At 38.6% G+C, this 20,381-nt stretch overlaps 2 protein-coding genes across 16 annotated transcripts in view; both read right to left on the bottom strand.

Moving 5' to 3' along the window:
- LOC134227973 (protein tincar) overlaps positions 1 to 20,381 on the bottom strand; it is a 541,225-nt gene that overhangs the window by 332,681 nt on the left and 188,163 nt on the right. The window lies entirely within an intron of this gene.
- LOC134225736 (uncharacterized) overlaps positions 1 to 20,381 on the bottom strand; it is a 30,417-nt gene that overhangs the window by 3,986 nt on the left and 6,050 nt on the right. The window lies entirely within an intron of this gene.

Raw genomic sequence — 20,381 nt, 5'->3', positions numbered from 1 at the left:
ATAACAGGTAAACCTTCCTTGTAGATATCGGCAGCTTCCGATATTATAGGCACCTCCCCGTTTCCAACGAAACAAAACATTCGTTATTCAGAGCGGCTTATTGAATTTCTCCAAAGTGAAAGTTCAAACTCCGTACAAGCGCGGAAATCGTCGAAGGAAATCCAATTTCCACCCAAAGTGCCATTCATCGCCGGAGGACCATCAGTATTTTCCATTATCGGGCCCCGATTCAATCAGCATCAAATTGTGCATGAACGTCAGAGCCGGAGCGAAATCCTGCTGGGATGTTCAACCAGCGGCACCCGTCAGTGTGCTGCGCCAACGAAGGATTCGATGGTCGGTTGAGCATTCACTGATTGAACTGGTGAGAAGTGGCTTGATTGATGGGGTATTGTCGCCGCTGGGATGGCATGCACTGTATACTGTTTCAGTGAAAGTGGAGAAAATGCCCGTTGTAACAGAAGTCAATTGCTTCGAATTGTGTCACCGGGTCTTGATTGAAGTACCTGTTTGATATGAGTATTGGGAATAAAGTTTGCGTGTCTCCGGAAAACTGCGTGGCCGGCGTAGCGGGCCATTTTGGATTGGAAAAGGCTTTTATGCTAAGTTTGTAGAATAATTATAAAATTAAAAAAACAAATCTTGGCTCCCTAAGTATAACTATTGTGCTTTGCCGCACCAGATACATACTAATAAAATGGCATAACAAAGCTTTCAATAACTGTGAAAATGCTTATGAAACTCAGTTGGAATGTGAAGTTATTGAAGAAGAAACTACGAGGCCGAAATGTCCCGGTTATGGGATGCGATAAAGCACCTAAGTAGCCATACGGCAAAATTTGCATTATAATAGTATTTATGGCAACTATGGCGTTCACAGACATTTAATGCGTTGCCGTGAAGGCGCATAAAGTAACTAGAAATAGCTAGAAGTAACTTTAAAACACTTTAATTTATAAAATTATCATAATACAGCACCACCAGTATCTGTCCAAGTTCAAGGAAAGAGCAACCTCACACATCGGATTTTTTTCCACAAAACAAACATAGTTTCAATAATCCAGTATTTTGCGCTCGCTAATGGTGGCGTGAGTTCCCCTCTGTTTGACATTTAAGAGGTAAAAAACATTGGAACTCATCAAGTCTGCCTTGATTCAGTGGAGTAAATGAACAAACTTGAAAAAATGTAAAATGTAAAACTATCTGGAGAAAAATGTATTGTATAAATTTACTTTAGGGGTCTCCAGTAGCCTTGCGAACAAAGGCGTAGGATTGCCAATCCGGAGAATGCGAGTTCGATTCTCGGTCCGGTCTATGCCGTTTTCGGGTTGGAAACTTTCTTGACACGCTGGGCATAGTGTATCCATTGTACTTGGCACATAAGATACATACTCATGCATTGGCGGAAGCTTTCAATTAATAACTGAGGAAATGCTAATAGAATACTAAGTTGAAAAGCAGGCTAAGTTTCAGTTGGAATGTAGAGCCATAGAAGAAGAAAAAAAGATAAATTTTCTTTGAATTTTGTTGTTAACATTCATTCTTTATGAGTTTCAGGTTTCATATAAAATGAAAGGATAGACGGATGTACCTGCAAAGCTTCAACGAAAACGAAACTTTCTTGCTTTAAAAAAAAACGAACAGTGGGTAATGTCTGTGACATAACCGCTAAGTGGACGTAGGACTTGACTTGACCATGCCTTTAAGATACATAATATGTCCAAATTTTCCACATCAACTATTTTGGATAAATAATCGGCGTTGCATACCAGACGAGCTCGGTGGTCTAGTGGCTACCGCTTCTGCCTTATGAGCAGGAGGTCGTGCATTAAATCCAGGCTCGTCCCTTTCCTACTTTGTATTTCTATCATAGTTCTTTCTGTGTTTCGCGTTCTACCAACACAATTCCTACTATTATAACCTTCCACACTAACAAAACCTCCCGTGGCACCTATGAGAGGTCGTAGAGTTCTCTGCATCTTTCTTAAGTAGGTGTCCGACTAACCATCCTTCCCCTTCCCCAGCATTCGCAAGGACGTGGCCAGGACAGATCTGGACTATTGGAGAGAGTGCATTGCTTCCATCTAAGAGATAGTGATTAGTCCCAAATCAATATCTGTGGTAACGGATGAAAGTGATGCTACTCTCACACAATAGTCCAGGCTTGTACCACCTACGAATTTGTGCGAATTGGGTCCTAAAGCCTTACCTCGTTTATGGTTGCAAACGATAGTACATCGGTCAAGAACACTTGAACCGTTAAAAAAAATCTGGTATGAATCTAAATCAGTAAAAATAATATTTATGTGTTTAATACATTTTGAGGCATGTTTTGGCCTGTGCAATATTTCAGAACGAATCAACCATCAGCCCAAAACGTCAGGCCCATATATTAACTGTCAAAGGTTGAGTCAAGTGCCCTGCGGTGTTTTGCTAGTGCGTTTGAATCCTTACGTCAAACAGGACCGAAAATGTCGAGGAAGCATTTTTCATCTATTTTCAAATTTCAAATTAAACAATGTTCCTTTCAATTTTTGAGTCAAAAAAAAAACTGACGCGTTCAGGATGATTAACTTCATCGTTCCCTGGAATAAAATCGAATATCTGTTCTTCATTTTAAGACCCAATTGCTCAATGCTAATGCTAATGCTAATCATCGGCGTTGCATACCATTCCTTGGCAAAATCTTCTCATCAAACCGACACAGAAATCAAATCTACCTCGAACAAGAATCATCAAAAAAATTCAGGAAGTATCTGTCCGGTCACGAAATATTAGCCACGACAGTGGCAACCTTCCCACTGAAGGACTGCCTGAAATAAACCACAAGTTGGCTCAGCAGGGGATGTAGACTGTATCTCAGCCTTTCCACTGAAGGGCCTTCTAATCCGTGCGATAGCGACTGAAGGAGAACATTATTTTTAACCCTTAGAGCCTTGAAAAAGGCTGTTTGCTTCAACTAAGTGCAAAAAGTGAGAAAACGATCTTTTCAAATAACCGCGAATATCGCGCGATGGTATAAAAAAAAGACTGAATGCTCTGCGAGCGAATGCACTTTTCTTTTATACCTTATTTTGAATCTTCTCTGCTTCCCAATTGGTGGGCCAATCAGCTAGTGTCTTGTATCCCGCTTCTTTGTCAGCCAAAGCGTCATCATCATCAACGCGTTCGAGAAGGGCTTCTTTTTTTTACGCTTGTTGCTTGCTGCTGGCGTCTATTTCCTAACGGGACCTTTCGCTAGATACAGGCCAATAAGCCGGGCAAGCGAGCTTAGAATTGCAGTTCAGACAACATTGTTAGAAGTAGAAGGAAGGAAACACCCGGACATGGGATTTCGGGTGATAAGATTTAGAATTGGTAACATGGGACGATCATTCAGTCACGTTCGCTTTGTGTGCGGTCAGTAGCAAACAATGTTTATCTAGATATTTTTTGATCAATGCCATTTGATGAAAAATCGATCGATAGTTTATTAATGTTTTAGTTGTAATCGGTGTTTTCTTTATCCAAATAAGATTAAGTGAGAGATTTGGACATCTTATGAATCTTTAAAGGCATGGTCAAGCGAAGTCCTTCGTCCACTTCGCGGTTAAATCAGAAAAAATATCTACTGTTAGTTTTGACGCTATTTATGAAAATCACGCATAAAATTTTATCTCTAGAATATTGGATTTGGCACCCAAGTACAATTTCTATCCCGAAGGGTATTGAAAGCATTGATATTGATCTCTATTATTCGCTCTCTGAAGAACCGTTTGTTTTTTGGACATACATGCTGCATCATGTGGCTTTTCTTCAGCCTGTCTCGGCTCAGCCCCGATGCCGGCCGGTCTCGGCTCGACTCTGCTGCTGCTGCCGGTATCTGCTCAGCATTGCTGCTTTGTCGGGTCTGTAGGGTGGACTGCTGATGTGCTGGCTAGGTTTCGGATGATGATGGTCGCTTCGATGGTGACGATCCGAAAAAGCGGTCGGTGCAGACTTCATTCCCTACTAAAAGTGCTGTTCCATCGATGATGCAGTTGCTTCGCTTGTTCCGGTCAGAATGAAAGGAAATAATCGCGTTGCGCTATTTTATGGCTTCTCGGCAGACCCAGCGGCTGCTCATTCGCTGGTGTCTGCACCAATCAGAACGTGGGAATGGAATGATGCAAGAATTATGCGGTACCCATATTTATAGGTTCCCTTGAGCTCAATGTTTTTCATTGAAAACAGTTTCATGCCTATTGAAACAAGTTTTTCGGGTCTTATCAAGCATGGACATGGAAGGCATACTTGCAATCTGTCGATTGAGGGGCTTACCGCAGAAATTTGTCCACTGAGACGAACGCTATTAACGTTTAAAATCTTTCAACACAGCGTAACGCGGTCGATTTGAATATTTTGAAATTACACCCGGTATAGTAAAGAGAGACGTAAGTCCTACGTCAAAATGTATTGGAGGTATTCTGCCGCTAACCGCAAGTCGAGCACATCTGTATATGGGCCTCCATATACAGATGTGCTCGACTTGCGGTTAGCGGCAGTTTCTATATGATAGCTCCAAAACAAACTTTTTATAGAAGGCCCGGAGACTCATAGTGTTATATACCAATCGACTCAGCTCGACGAATTGAGGTGATGTCTGTGTGTATGTGTGTGTGTCTGTGCGCACCCACCCAAAAAAAATTTCACTCATTTTTCAGGTACTTATCCTTAATCGATTTACTCGTTGCATTCGACGCAGAATACTCTACCATTGTTTCCTATTGAAAATTACCAGATCGGACTATGGGCTCGGAAGTTATGGCCAAAATATCACTTTTTTATAGAAAAATTGAGTAAAAAATGTCACTCATTTTTTAGTTACTTTACCTTAGCCGATTTACTTGCAACAAAATGCATTCGACGTAGGATACTCTATCATTGCTTTCTATTAAAAATTGGTCAGATCGGACTATGGGCTCGAAAGTTATGGCCAAAATACAACTTTTTATAGAAAAATTGAGTAAAAACATGTCAATCATTTTTCAGGCACTTATCCTTAACCGATTTACTCGCAACAAGTTGCATTCGACGCAGAATACTCTCTTGCTTCCTACTGAAAATTGGCCAGATCGGACTATGGGCTTAAGAGTAATGGCCAAAATACTATTTTTATAATGCACGAGAAAGGCACCATCACCGAGAGGTGGATTATTCAGGGGTTTTTAATTGTTATTGGCCAAAGTTTTTTTTATATAGCCATTCGACGGACCGCCATTCGACGAAATGTACGAAGATTCTTCATTCCAAAATCTGATTTCTACTAAATGTCCATTCGATCAACTGACCATTCGACGTAATGTCCTTTCGACTAAATGTCCTGCATCTCTAGTGGAATAAAGAATCATTTTCGGCTTAATGTCCCTTCGACCAAACGTCTTTTCGACGTAGTGTCCTTTCGACCGAATGTCATTCGACTAAATGTCTTTCGACGAAATGATATAGATTCGGGTGTAACAGTCGGGGTACGATTTTCAGATCCATTTGTTTGTCAATTGATTTGTTTCGCGGATGATATGGACATTGTCGCCCGAATATTTGCAAAAGTGGCAGAACTGTACACCCACCTGAAACGCGAAGCAACAAAAGTTGGACTGGTGGTGAATGCGTCAAAGACAAAGTACATGCTTGTGGGCGGAACCGAGCGCGACAGGGCCCGCCTGGGAAGCAGTGTTACGATAGACGGGGATACCTTCGAGATGGTCGAGGAATTCGTCTACCTCGGATCCTTGCTAACGGCTGATAACAAGGTTAGTCGTGGAATACGAAGGCGCATCATCTGTGGAAGTCGGGCCTACTACGGGCTCCAGAAGAAACTGCAGTCAAAAAAGATTCACCACCGTACCAAATGTGTCATGTACAAGACGCTGATAAGACCGGTAGTCCTCTACGGACATGAAACATGGACAATGCTCGAGGAGGACTTGCAAGCATTCGAGAGACGGGTGCTTAGGACCATCTTTGGCGGTGTGCAAGAAGACGGTGTGTGGCGGCGAAGAATGAACCACGAGCTCACCCAGCTCTACGGCGAGCCCAGTATCCAGAAGGTAGCTAAAGCCGGAAGGGTACGATGGGCAGGGCATGTTGCAAGAATGCCGGACAGCAAACCTGCAAAGATGGTGCTCGCTTCCGATCCGGCAGGTACAAGACGGCGTGGAGCGCAGCGAGCGAGGTGGGCAGACCAGGTGCAAAACGACTTGGCGAGCGTGGGGCGTATTCGAGGATGGAACCGTGTATTGTGGCGTCAAATTGTTGATTCAGTGTTATCTGTTTGTATGTAGACTAAATAAATTAATGAAAGTAAATTAAATGAATGAGCAACAAAAGTCTAATAGCTTCACAACAACAACTATCTTTCAGCTTAGGAAGTATTCTATAAAGTCCACCCATTGTTGCCCACTTGTTGCGCTGCTGCTCCGTGATTGATCAGAACTGGTGTAAATTGTGTTAAAAAAGGTTAGTATATAACACATATTCTCGAAGTACATACACTTTTCAGTGGTTCTCAAATGTAGATCATTAACGGCGCCGGCCATGTCCTTACATTCAGTAGTGGAAGGAAAAGAGTACTGGTATAGTTATTGTTGCTATTAGACACCGAGAATACCTTGGCATTGCACCACATTACACAGTGTTGCTAGTAGCACAGAAAAAACGTTCATCTTATGTCGCAAAGTTGTGTAAAACATTGTACATACTGGTCATTTTTAAGAATGTCGTTATGTCCACGTTGCGCGGTGCTAGGAATGTAGGTGAAAATTTGCCGTATTTTACTTTTTAGTGCTAGTGTTTACTCCGAATTGTCACTAGATGGCAGTATGGCAGCAAAATCAAATTTCCATGGAGAATTAGAAATTTTCCATAGAAAATTAGGAAATAAAGAAATCAGGGTATGAGCAATAAATAAATATAAAATTTCCACAAATAATGCAAAATTTCCATAAACAATTGAGAATTTTCCACAAAACAAAAATAAATTAGCACTTTTAAAAGCAAAAATTGCAATTATAAAAGAAGATTTTTCCATAAAGAAATCAAAATGTTCCACGAAAAAAAAATTTCCATGAATAAATCAATATTAGCAACAAACTATTACAAAATTTTCCAAGGAATAAATATGATTTCCATAAAAAAATGAAAATTTTCCACAAAATAATCAATAAAGAGCAATAAAAAAAGAGAAAACTTCTATAAAAATATACAAAAAAGGAATAAAATGAGAGAATTTTCTATGAACTTTCAACGCTTTTAAAGAAGTGGTCATCTATGGAAAAAATGCTCAGTTTTATTACTTTTTTATATTTCTTTATGGAAATTTGTTGGAAAATTTTTAATTTTCTGTGGAAAAAAATATTTTGCGGCGAATTTTATTATTGTTTATTGCTGTTGATTTATTTATGGAAAAACATTTTTTTCGTGAAAAATTTTGATTTCTTTATGGAAAATTATTTGCTCATAAATGCAATTTTTGCTTTTAAAAGTGCTAATTTATTTTTGTTTTGTGGAAAATTCTCAATTGTTTATATAAAATTTCGCATTATTCGTGGAAATTTTAAATTTATTCATTGCTCATATCCTGATTTCTTAATTGGCAATTCTAATTTTTTAGGGGGAGTTTATATTTTAATCTGTCAGAATCATCTTGTTTACGTAGTGTAAGCCAACGCCATCGCTTGGCGAGATTGAGTTTGTATGTCGGACAGTCTGCATTGGCGGCGCTGAGGAGCTTTACACAAGTTTTCAACAAAATTTTGTATGAGGCTCCATGTCTCTGTGCATCTCTCTGCTAGAAGTGTAGGTAAACAGAAGCAAAAATCAGGGATTCACCTTAAAAAATTATCTAGTCTATCCAATTCGTTTTAAATAGGGGCGAGCCTGGGATTGAACCCACGACCTCCTGCATTCAAGGCAGAATCAGTATTTACTAGACTACTAAGCTTGTATAACAATTTTCACTATGTTTATTTATGTAGAGAAATTGTTAGGAAGGGTTCTACAAACCTGCCCATGACCTCATAGTTGACGTAACAACCATTGCACTTTCGCATGTATTTCGAATAATTTAGGGACAAACATCGCAAATTCAAAACATTTCAACCCGTAAGCACTTAAATGAGGTTTTGAGCAAGCAACGTATCGATGTTGCTGCGGTTGAATTTCCCTAGAAAATGTGTAATAAGTCAAATTTGCTAAAATTTCAAATGGCAGAAAAGGACTACATTGGAATTTTCACATTTTTAGATCGTTTGAAGAAAATCATCTGCTGAAGCCCCAGATAAAAGTGAGGGCTTTATAATTATTTACATCTGAATCGGGCCATTCCTGTCAGCATCCATATAAATAACATTCGTTGATAGAAAATTCAGGTAATTTTGAGCTAGGAGACCTAATATATCCTCAAAAAAAAGTCTAGGAATCGAGATTTTGATCTTCGAATATGACCATTTTGTATGAAAAAACACTCTGGCGTTATAATTATTTCCGGGGAGAATGTAAGTAGGGAAAATTTTACTATCAGAATTTTTTATAGCAGCCGCCAATATGGCGAGTGTAGATAGCTGAAAAATGAATTAAAACCTTTGAACAATTTTGTAGATGCAACAAAAAAATTTAAGACTATTTGTTGCATTTGGTGAAGATCATACCCTTGGACTATTTTCAGATAAAATCCTACGCAATATACTGGAAACCAGGAGATTGTTTGTGCATTAATGTAGAATCTACAGCAATGTCCACAACAAAATATTTAGCAGTAATTTACAAATGTAAGTCTATTACAGACCAGCACATTATTGTAATCTCCTTGGTATTGGAAAATGATGGCAATTTGCATAAGTAGGACAAATACTGACTTCTAGCTTATCTGCTCTAAACACTTTATTTTAAGATACCGAAACACAATCGTGAAAAATTGAATTATATTTTATTGTACTAGTTATTTTTTGCAAATCTATTTGAATAAATATTGTTTTCGACCTGTTGTAAAGATCTAATATCGAAAATCATTGAAACCGCTATCGGGGTTTTAGACTAATTTTCAAATGCGTCAATGGCTCTGTTACTATGGTCTATGATCTAAAAGTGTGGAAGTTACAGTTGATCCGGTGAGATCTTTCCAGTTTCTTTTTTAAACTTTACAACAACATACTTCTCGGTCTACATAACGGTGTTTGTTTTATATTTACATAAAAGGTTTTGCTTTGTGAACTGAAGCATATTTTACGAATAATCGGATATTATAAGCAACCAAGAAAATGTTAATATTTTTTTTATTGCTTTTGGAAACATATCAGATCAAAGTTATGATCAAAATGTTGTTTTAATTGGTATGGTTAAATTCCTGATCAAGTAATAAAATAGTTGTTTTGTTTCTCATCTATACGAGAATGTATTCAACTGAAGTTTCAAAACTCGCTTATAAAGCCTCACAATACATCACGTGCTAATGGCACCTCCATCAACTTTACTGAGTCATACTTTACCACAAACCAGAAGCCAAACCACACTTTTTACTAAAATCATGTTTCTGTCCGCCTCGCTTCAAAACCTACATACATATATGCGACCCTTTCTTCAAAGAAAATAAATTCAACTATAAACAAATCAAATTTATCACCTCTTGGGAACCAACTACTTCTGTTATCAGACGGTGGCAATTAATGTTCCACCGTCTGAAAATAAACAATTCTATTCTGTGTTTTCATTCATGTGTGTTAACTAAATATTTACTTCCAAAAATGCTTAGAGTCATATGATTTGAAATGTATGAACCCTGCTGACTAAAAACGATTTTTAAACGATGTTTAAACTTTTGTCATCATTTGTTGCTTTACTTGATGTAAAGAAATAAAAGAAAAATGTTTCTTTTAAGAAAATTAATATTCAACATGTTGGTAAATTTTGGAAGTATTATTATCTACATACCGCAAAAATATTAGACTAATTGCTGTCGAAAAAAAAGGATAATAACTAAGCTGCTTAGTGAATCCAAGTAAATGCCACTTGAATCAAAATATTTGCTGTACGTATTGTAAATCCACGGCTGAACTAAAGCGGAGGATCCGCTTTTTATACAGTGCGCCTTCATAAGGATTAATATCTATAATACCCCACAATCCACCGGTCGTTTCCGATAGACAGAATTTCGATTTGTAATCAATCTTTCGTGCGCTTGAAAGAAAATGACATTCGAAGGGAGGCCCCATGACCAGACGTGAGTCATATGTAGCGTAACATTAGGGGTGATGTGTGTTGTTGATAGGTTGATAGTGCACGCGGGGTTCATTCAACCGCATTCGGTAATGGCTAATTGGGTTTTTCGGAAGGCATGCTTATTTGATGAACCGAAGGTGCCCTGATTTAGTATTATTGAGGCAATTGGATTGAAGATAAGTAAACGAAAACGCAATTATATACAGTTAATTATGTCCAGTAGACCGTCTTAGAACAGCACAAGTTGGATGGAAATGCAATGAGCTTAAACGAAAGAGGGTGACCCTCCACTTCCCTCCGGATGTCCAGCAGTAAATATACAAAACAATGTATTTCATTTCAACCTGAGCAACTACAAAACAGTTATCCTTTTTCACCGTGGCAGGGCGGACCCGAAGAAAATAAAAACAACATTTTGTCACGAAACGTGCGGGGGTGATTTATGGGGCCATTTTACTCGGCAGACACTTTGAACCGATCCGGCGATAAGGGTACGGGATCGTGGCCCGACAAAGGGGTAAATTGTTGGAATGGTTTCTGTTGGGGATGGACCGTACAGCACGTCGTCGCCACCGTACCGAGAGATAGAACGCCCTTAATGTAATCAGTTGCCCGACCCCCTGTGATGACGAGTGGGAATTGGCCCGGTTGTTGTTGGGGATACGACGAGACCGGAAAAGTGTAACGCAATATTTACGATCGAATTGAGAAAGTCGATGAACCTTATCATTGCAAACCCCCGCTCCGTGTGGCGGCGTTTGAAGTTTTTCTAAGCACAGAAAAAAAGGACCTGACGAGGGGGATTGCCTTTAAAGCTGATTTTATCTATCACTTGTAACATTAATAAAAGCAGACAGATCAGGCGAATGGCTTCATTAGGAACCTTTGACGTTGAAAAAAAATCTGGTCTTAAATCCTGGATTTTCATGATTTTAATTAAGGGAGTTTCATATTGTTCATATATACCAAACTGTTTTTCAGATGTTATTTGATTTCCCGCCAAGTTCTAAATATCAACAGTTTCATAACATAATGATGCCCTTATTTTATGAGTTTACTTGCCTGTGGAAACCCTGAAGACAATAACCATTGTAAGGACATAATGGAACGCTAAGAGTAATAAGCAAGGGCAAATATTCATCAGAGCTTGTCCAAATTGCCCTCTAGGCACAGTCGGATTAGTGCTTGAGATTATCGTTGCTCGTAATCGTGCGAACATCACCACAAAATGTGTTGAAAACTTTATCTATCTTGCAAGTTTCCCCTTTTCGCGAGAATGCCATCAAGATTTCCCTATCCAACCACACGTATGTTTAATTTATAAGCCACTATCACTTCCGGAAACTTCAGCTTTCTATGGAATATCCTGGAAAGTCACGCATCCGTCAGTCCTCGAAAGCAGAATCCCGTTGCCAGCGTTTCGGTTTCTATGGACTTCATAAAAATCACCGCATAGTTCCCCCAAAACTGCCTCCGGCAATCTACTCGGGACCCTCTCTACTGGCAGCACTATCACCCAGCTACTTAATATTAATGGCATGATTGCATAATGCGACAGTTTTAGAGTTCCTGTCTGCCGTTTCGATGCTGATGGCTAGAAGGCTGCAACATCAGCAGCAGTAGTGTAGAAGTAAAGAAAACAAAACTTCATATATTTCATCGGCCCTGAAGAGGACGACGACGACGGCGAGGATCTGTTTGGGACCCTCCACCAACTTGTTGTACAACCGTTAGCCGGTGGCAGCCTCGCACTACTCTCCATCGCTAGGAGCAACTATTTTTCGATGTCGCTACCCCGTTAGTGGGGTGTTGACGAGGGTGGAGGCGAGTTCGAGAAATTTATGCTGTCGCGACTTATTCACCCGACCCCATTATGGGTCCTATGGAATCGTTGCACTGATGAAATAAATAGCTGGAGTGAGGGAGCAAATTTTTGTGCATCCTTCGTTATCTCAGTGTGATAAGGTCGATGATTTCTGAAACAGATGTCTTCGGGAAAACAGACTCACTCACATTACTTGTGTCTTTATAGATGTTGATTCGTACTCTGTTTTTATTTGTTTTGTATTGTTTTTATTTGAATCGTCTCTTAGCCGAGTATTTTCCAGCGTGAAAATTGTTGCATGTGTCAGGCGTTTGGTCACCTGGTACGTATATGTACAAGACCTTCCGCTGTAGACGTGAAGTGTAGTGAAGATGGCCCAAATAAAACTCAACAAATGAATAAAAGACAATCGAGCATATACAGGTAAACTTCGATATAACGTACATATCGATTTCAAAGTTGTACGTTATATCGAATTGTACGTTATATCGAAGCATGAGTAATCATCCTTATTTTACACTACTTAAATGTTGTACTATCATGTACTTTATGGGCGAGTATTATTTTTATTATTTAAGGCTCAGCTAGCAGTGTGAAACAGCTTTTCTTTCGAACAATTCCTATAAACTTGTTCGATAATAATAAAAATGGCCCGAAGAATTGAATTCTTTATTGTATATCTCTATGAAGTATAGTAAATAATAGGCTAAGGTGAACAGGAAACACAAGGCTTGCTTTTCGTTGCACCGTTTGAATGAATATTAATTTATTAGGTATCCGCGATCGTTAGTGGATTTAAACTAGGGCACGTGACTCGTCGAACTGAATATTTTCTCTGAAATTTAATAATATACGCCAAGATTATTCTAAAAAAAAACTAATATCACGCCAATTTTGATCAATTTTATTCGAATTTACGATGGAATTTCTAGAGAAGTTCCTGAATAAAAGTCTGGAGAAATGTAGGATTTTTTCATCAGAAATTCCTTTGATATTTTTTCCAGAGATTCCTTTAGGAATTCTTTTGTTTAATAAAACCATACAAAATACCTGAATTCTATCCGACATTTTGTTGAATGTACTTTCCAGAAATTTTAATACTTCCTTGAAGGTATTTCCAACAGAATGTTTGAAGGAATTTTTGACGGAATTTTCAACGAAATAGTCAAAGATTTTCTAAAGGGATTTCCCAAGAAATTCCAAATGGTATTTTCAAACTATTTCCCAAAGGAGTCGAAATCGAAAGAATTTTCCGAAGGATCTATCGCTGGTGTTACCGAAAAACATTCTAAAGGAATTTCCTCAGAAATGTTCAAAGAAATTCTGGAAAATTTGAAGAAAATTCCAGAGGAGTTTCTAAAGAAATTTCTGAAAGAGCTGCTAAAAAAACTAATGAATGTCCTAAGTATTGCAGAAAGTTCTGGAAGATTTGCTGGAGAAAGTTCTAAAAGAAATTGAGGAGAACTTTTTAGAAAATCCTGATTTATTTTTTATTTTTGTTAACGTCTTTTTTTTTAATTTAGAAATTAATTTCAACGCTAACAGGATTTTTTGAAAGAATTTCTGAAGAAATTTCTTAAGGCATATGTGAAAGAATCTCCATAGGGATTTGCGGTAGAATTCCTGAAGGAACTCTTAAATTAATTTAAAAAAATCCTTTCTACGCGAATTTTTAAGACCGTAATAATTTTTCGAAGGAATTTGTAAAGCAATTCCACAAAGAATCCCCAAAAGAATTTTCGAAGGAATATCCAAAAGAATTACCAGAATATTTTCCGTTGAAATTTCTAAAGAAGTTTCGGAAGGTGTTTCCAGAGAATCTTTAAAAGCAATTCGTGAATATATTTCAAAATTAATGATTCGAAGAATTTCCGAAAGAATTCCAAGTGGAAGTTTTGAAATCCGGAGGAGCTCCTGATGTATATTCTGAAGTAATTCTTAAAATTCATTCTTTCAATTTTCGAAGAAACATTGAGGAGGAATTTAAAAAAAAATTATTTCCGCAGTTGTTTCCGCAGGATTTTTCTAATCTATTTTTCTTTTTAATTTATGACGGAAAACTTGAAGCAATGCCCAAAGAAATTCTTGGAGAAATCTAAGAATGTCGGAAGTTCCTTCAGGAGCTCAATTTAAACAAATTTCAGGAATTTGTAATTATCGAATAAGTATGCCCAGCGCTATGCTGAGACTCAGGGTCGGCACGCTCACCTCAAGCAACTCGCGGACAGGAAACTCTCGCAATCAAATGCAGGGATAACCACAGAGCTTCACTTTGCGACACTTTATTCATTTCTGTCTTCACTCTCTCTTGAAGCTAGCTAACATGTCTTTAGAGCCCCTCTTCCTGGCAGCACTGCACCACTCCATTTCTTTCATTCCTCTTCTTCCTTCCTTTCTTCTGTGGCCGACGACCCGGCAGCGAGCAACTCTATTCACTCCGGGCTTACCGGTGGTATTGCCGGGGTGGCTAGGGGATCCTCCTCGCTCCACGGTTACATTGCCAGCTACAGGCAAATCCTGACCCAACGAATACCTTCCTCATTATCCAACTCCGTGGTACTTATGAGGGTGTCGCTAAGTCGGTGGCCTCTCGTTAAGTAAGTACCACACCAACACTTCCTTTCTCTCCCTAGTTACGGTGAAGATGGGCGTGGCCAGGAGTAGTAATCCTCATGCTTTTGTTATTTTTGTTTAAGACTGGAATCAAGGACCACTCCACTTCTTGATTTCTGATAGCATTCTAGATAAGGATCCCAAAAGTAAAACATGAGTATCACTAGTGTCCAATCTACGAACTACACCATCACAATGCTAATGCTAATGCTAATGCTAGGGGATCCTCCTCGCTCCTTGCTTCGTTGCAACTCGACCAATAAGAAGGCCGATTGACTATCGGCGGAAACAATGCCGGATTAGGCCGACTATGAAACCAGGGAATGCCAGCGGTTCTTGCTGGGGTTTTCAACCCAAAAACAGTGGGGTTGTCCTCAACGCCTTCTCTTGTTCCAAACACTTTCTTCTCTACTCTTCAACTTCCAACTTTAGTAACTTTGTAATATTGTAATAGGACCCTCCTTGGCCGTGCGATAAGACGCGCGGCTACACAGCAAGACCATGCTGAGGGTAGCTGGGTTCGATTCCCGGTGCCGGTCTAGGCAATTTTCGGATTGGAAATTGTCTCGACATCTCTGGACATAAAAGTATCATCGTGTTAGCCTCATGATATACGAATACAAAAATGTTAACTTGGCTTAGAAACCTCACAGTTAATAACTGTAGAAGTTCTTAATGAACACTAAGCTGTGAGGCGGCTCTGTCCCAGTATGGGGATGTAATGCCAATAATAATAAGAAGAATATCCGTTCGCTTCAAAATACTTTGGAATAGTGACCGCATCCCATGGTCATGACCTCCTTTTCCAGGTCAGTGACCTCGTCTCATAGTATCGACCCAATTACGCCTACTTAATGAAGGTGCTTCTGACCCTCTGGTGTTGAGTTGGAGGACTATGGTGAGTGGTTGGATGCAATCCTATAAGGTGGTGGAGGGATGATGCCTTGCTCTACTGCAGTTGCTAAAACACTGGGAAAACCTACACATAAAGACGAGTTTTACCTGCCATTTACAAACAATTCATGCATTAAACTACATATTCATGAATTTCTCGACAATACTCATCACATAACATAACTAAAACTTATAAAAACCGTTTATAAATTCACCAGCAGTTTCTTTGCATTTTATTCTAAATTTTTTGTGAAGTTACTGCGATAACTTCTTAAAGTGTTGCTTAAGGAGTTTCCGAAGGAATTCTTGAAGGAATTTCCGGAGGTATTAGGATTTTCTTGAATGAAATTAAAGAAAGAATTCGATGTGAAAGTATTGACCTAATGTCTAAGGGAAATTCCGAAGGAATTCCTGGAAGAATTTTCGAAGGAATTACTGGATTCATTTCTGGAAGATGTTTTAAAGAAATCCTTCCGGGAATCGCCGAAGAAACTCCTGGGGAAATCGTCAAAGGAATTTTTGTAGGAGTTTTAGAATAAATGGTGCAATTTCCGAACTATCTGGGTCTATTTTTGAAGGAAATCCAGGAGAAATTCCAAATGGAACAATTCCAGAAGGAATTCTGGAAGGATTTCCTAAAAGAATTTCCGAAGGAATTCCTGTAGAAATCTAGGAATTTCATCGCAAATTCTATTTGGAGTTTCTTCCTAAATACCTTTAGGAATTGCTTAAAAATGCATTCAGGAAACTCCTTCGGAAATTATTTTAGAAATTCCACCAAAAACACCATTGGACATTCTTTAAAATATTCCTCCAAAAATTACTTTACGAATTCGTTTCAAAAATTTCTTCAGTTTTCTTGATTTTTTTTTTTAATTCAATTGGATTTTTTTTTTCAAATTAATTCGGAGATTCTTTTAGGAACTTTTTTATAATTTCTTATAGGAATTCCTCCACAAAATTCGCTGGAAATAATTTTGGGGGCTCCTCTAGGAATTTCTTTCTCACTTTTCCTTCTTATAAATTCTTCATTTCTTTTTTCTCCTTTCTTCTTCCCCTTTTTCCATCCTTCATCCTAAGTCCACCTTACTTGTTCCTTTTTTATTTCGCCTTTCTCCCTTCTTCGTTTTTCTTCCATCCTTCTTTATTCTTCCTTCTTCCTTCTTTCTACTTCCTACTTTCTTCTTCTTTCTTAATGTTTTCTTCTTTCTATTTTTTCTTCCTTCTTCTTTCTTCATTCTTCCTTCTTCTTTTTTCCTTCTTTTTCCTTTCTTTTTTCTGCTTCCATCTTTCTTCTCCCTTTCTCATTTGTCCTTCCCCAACAAACAATTTAGGCTGATAAGCTAGTTTTTAGTCGAAGAAGTCTATTTATAGCTTTATCAGCGCTTTATTCGTCTTTAATGTTCCTTGGGTCGTGCTCTTTCCTCATTTCTTCTTCCTTTTACATTATTCTTTATTCCCTTTTTTTCTCCTTCCTTCTTCCTTCTTCTTTATACTTTCTTCCTTTTTCCTTCTTTCTTTATTTTTTCTCTTTTTTTATTTTCGACCTTGTGTCTCTTTCGACGTTTTGTTTCTTTAAAATTTAGATATTTGTTAACCACATACTGGGAGCTCGCTTACGATACATACACTCTAACTTTCATCTACTCAGTGACTGAGTAAAATTGTATTGCCGTCTCTTTTCTTCCCAAGGAAATTTTACTCAATTTCCGTCAAAAGCAGGATTACTCATAGTTTTGAGTTGTCCTGCTTTTGACGGAAATTGAGTCAAATTTCCGTGGGATAGTATGACTGAGTATGTGAAAGTTAGCGTGTATTCATTCTGTTCTTCATTGTTGTGTTGTATGCAATGATGAGTTTAAATAAATCAATAATCGTGAACGGAGACGAGCCAGCCTACACTTGCCTCTACACTTGCCACGAGATCATGCGGAGGCTCGTTTTGGTTGACGGGTTGCCAATTTGATAGAATAGAAATAGAAATAGGGAAGTCGAGACAATTTCCAATCCGAAAATTGCCTAGACCGGCACCGGGAATCGAACCCAGCCACCCTCAGCATGGTCTTGCTTTGTAGACGCGCGTCTTACCACACGGCTAAGGAGGGCCCCTTAGAAGAATAGTTAAGATGAAGGTATATAATAGAAAATGGAAACGGTATGGACTCCATTTATGGCCACCAAGCCCGTTAGGACATTTGCCAAACGAGTAATATGGTCGAAATTGCCGTTTGGCCGTACAACAGCGAATGTGAAGTGATTAAAGCCTGTTTACGTTAAATCTCGGACACCCGTCTTCCAATCACTAACCACAGACACGATCCATTTTTATAAAAGATCAATCTCTATACTTATGTGATGCTTTCAGCATGTTTCAGCTCTCGTCCAAATTCATGAAATGGCGACAAAACAATTGGACATGTCTGATATTTAACGCGGACAGGCTTTAGTAATATGGTAAGTGAGAAGTGCGAAATAAGTATTGAGCAGTAAGAAATGAGGTATGAGTAGTGAGAAGCGAGGCTCCTAACTTCTCACATCTTATTTCTTACTTCTTACTTTTTATTAACCTTTTGTCTGTGCTCTTTGAAAGGCTGCCATTTTTTTATTTTTCAACCGATTTTCGTAATTTTTGGTAGTTTGGTAAAACTTGCCGAGATCTTTTCGCTAGGTGCAAATTTAAAAATCTCAGAGTATATGTTATCGGCCATCCAAGAATTCCCTGGAGTTAAGGCCTTTGAGTCTATAAGTGTAACCAAAGGTCATCCAGTCCGTTTCAAATATGGTACATGTTCCTAGTGATAAAATGAATAAAATGCGTTCCTGATAGCAAGATTGATACCAAGATTGAAATGCGTCTACAATATATATTCTTGGCCATCGAAGAATTCTCTGGAGTTAAGGCCTTTGGGACTACACGCGTAACCAAAGGTTAGCCATTCCGTTTTAAATATGGTACATGCTTCTAATGATAAAACGAATAAAATGCGTTCACAGTATATGTTCTCGGCCATCCAAGAAATCCCTGGAGTTAGGGTCTTTGTGTCTACACGCGTAACCAAAAGTCAACCGTTCTGTTTCAAATATAGTTCATGCTCTTTGTGGTAAAAATAATAAAATACCTTCACGCTATATGTTTTTGGTCATCCAAGTATTCCCTGGAGTTAAGACCTTTGAATCTATAAGCGTAATCAAATATGGTAGATACTCTTAGTGATACCTAGATTACAATGCGTTCACAGTATATGTACTCGACCGTCCATGAAACCCCAGGAATGTTTTTCGTGTGTAGACTCAAAGCTCTTGACTTGACCCTTTCAAGACGATTTTTTTACATGGATTTAACGAACAAATTTGGGTTTTTCTGCTCGATCCTGCCAAAACAAGTATAGAATGTCATAGGCCGTTCAAACTGTTCTGAAGTACATGAAGAAAAATATCTATGTGATCATAAAACATGAAATTATCGAGTTTTAAATTAATGTAACATATTTTAGGGTCTCCAAAACGGTCTGGAGTTCAGAACATACGATCTACCCAATCAACCAAACCCTAAACGAAGTATTAGTGCATCGCTAAACCTCCCAGCATGTCCATTGAGCCGATATAATTTCACTCATTATGATTTAGCTAGTAACCTACAGACCTTTTCGGTTTTCCAAAACGCCCGGGAATTCAAAAGATGCGATCTACTACATCAATCAAGTCCAAAAAACTGTATACGTTCATCGCTGAACACCCCAGCAGGTCCGTTGAGCTGATAGGATTTCACTCAACACTTTTACAAGCTACAACAGACCTTTATAGTTTTTCAAACAGGCCTGGTGTTTAGAACATGCGATCTACCTGATCAACCAAGTCCTGAACAATGTATCCGTTTAGAGCTAAACATCACAGTGGGTTCATTGCGTAGATAAGATATTATTTATTATTTTCACACACTACAGTAGGCGCTCCATGATGCCATACTTAAAATCTCTGTAACTCGATCAACTTTCCAAGGAACTTCTATTCCACATCTCGATGTATACTTGAGTCAATGGTCCTTTTATTAGCGACTCATAGAGAATCGACTGTATTAAAGACCCTTTTTGGAGCTCGGATCTGTGATTTTGTGATATGATATCGCAGTAGGTCCATTGCGTTGACTTCAATCATTATTCATACAAGCTACTACAGATCTTTTAGGTTCACCAAAACGTCGAAAACCGTGGCGATTGAACTACTTGATAATCCAAGTCCGTGAACGTAGAACAAATTGCAGGTTAAAGTCATTGTCATTGTGCATCTTGACTCAAGGTCATTTTGGAGCACCTTGGACATTGGATTTCATGTTCATGGGAATTGGGATCATATGCTTATTACACCGGATTGGGTAAATACCGATGATGAGGACATTGCAAAAGCCTTGATTAATTTGGTAGATACCGTTAGCTGAACTCCAGAACGTTTTGGAGTACCTTGAGCATCTCGTATTCAATAGAAATGAGGTTTGCATGATGCGTATATGCTTATTGAACCGAATTGGATGTACACCGACGATGAAGATATTTCCAAAGCCTTGATTGATCCGGTAGGTACCGGGGGCTGCACTCGAGAATATTTTGGAGTACCTTGAGCATCTCGCATTCCTTCAAATTAATTACAGGCATAACGTTCAGGATGGCTCAACTCTTCTGAGTATTCAGAACTATCGAACAATGTGCTTATAAATTGGAAAATGTCAGATTAATTTGCATCTCAAAACCGAAATCTTTCGATTGCATGTGTAGACCCAAATGTCTTGACTTTAGGGGGTTTCTTAGATGGTCCAGAACAT

Source organism: Armigeres subalbatus, chromosome 3 (assembly GCF_024139115.2).
Source record: "Armigeres subalbatus isolate Guangzhou_Male chromosome 3, GZ_Asu_2, whole genome shotgun sequence".
NCBI classification, from domain to species: Eukaryota; Metazoa; Arthropoda; class Insecta; order Diptera; family Culicidae; genus Armigeres; species Armigeres subalbatus.
This window is presented reverse-complemented; position numbering and strand designations above follow the sequence as displayed.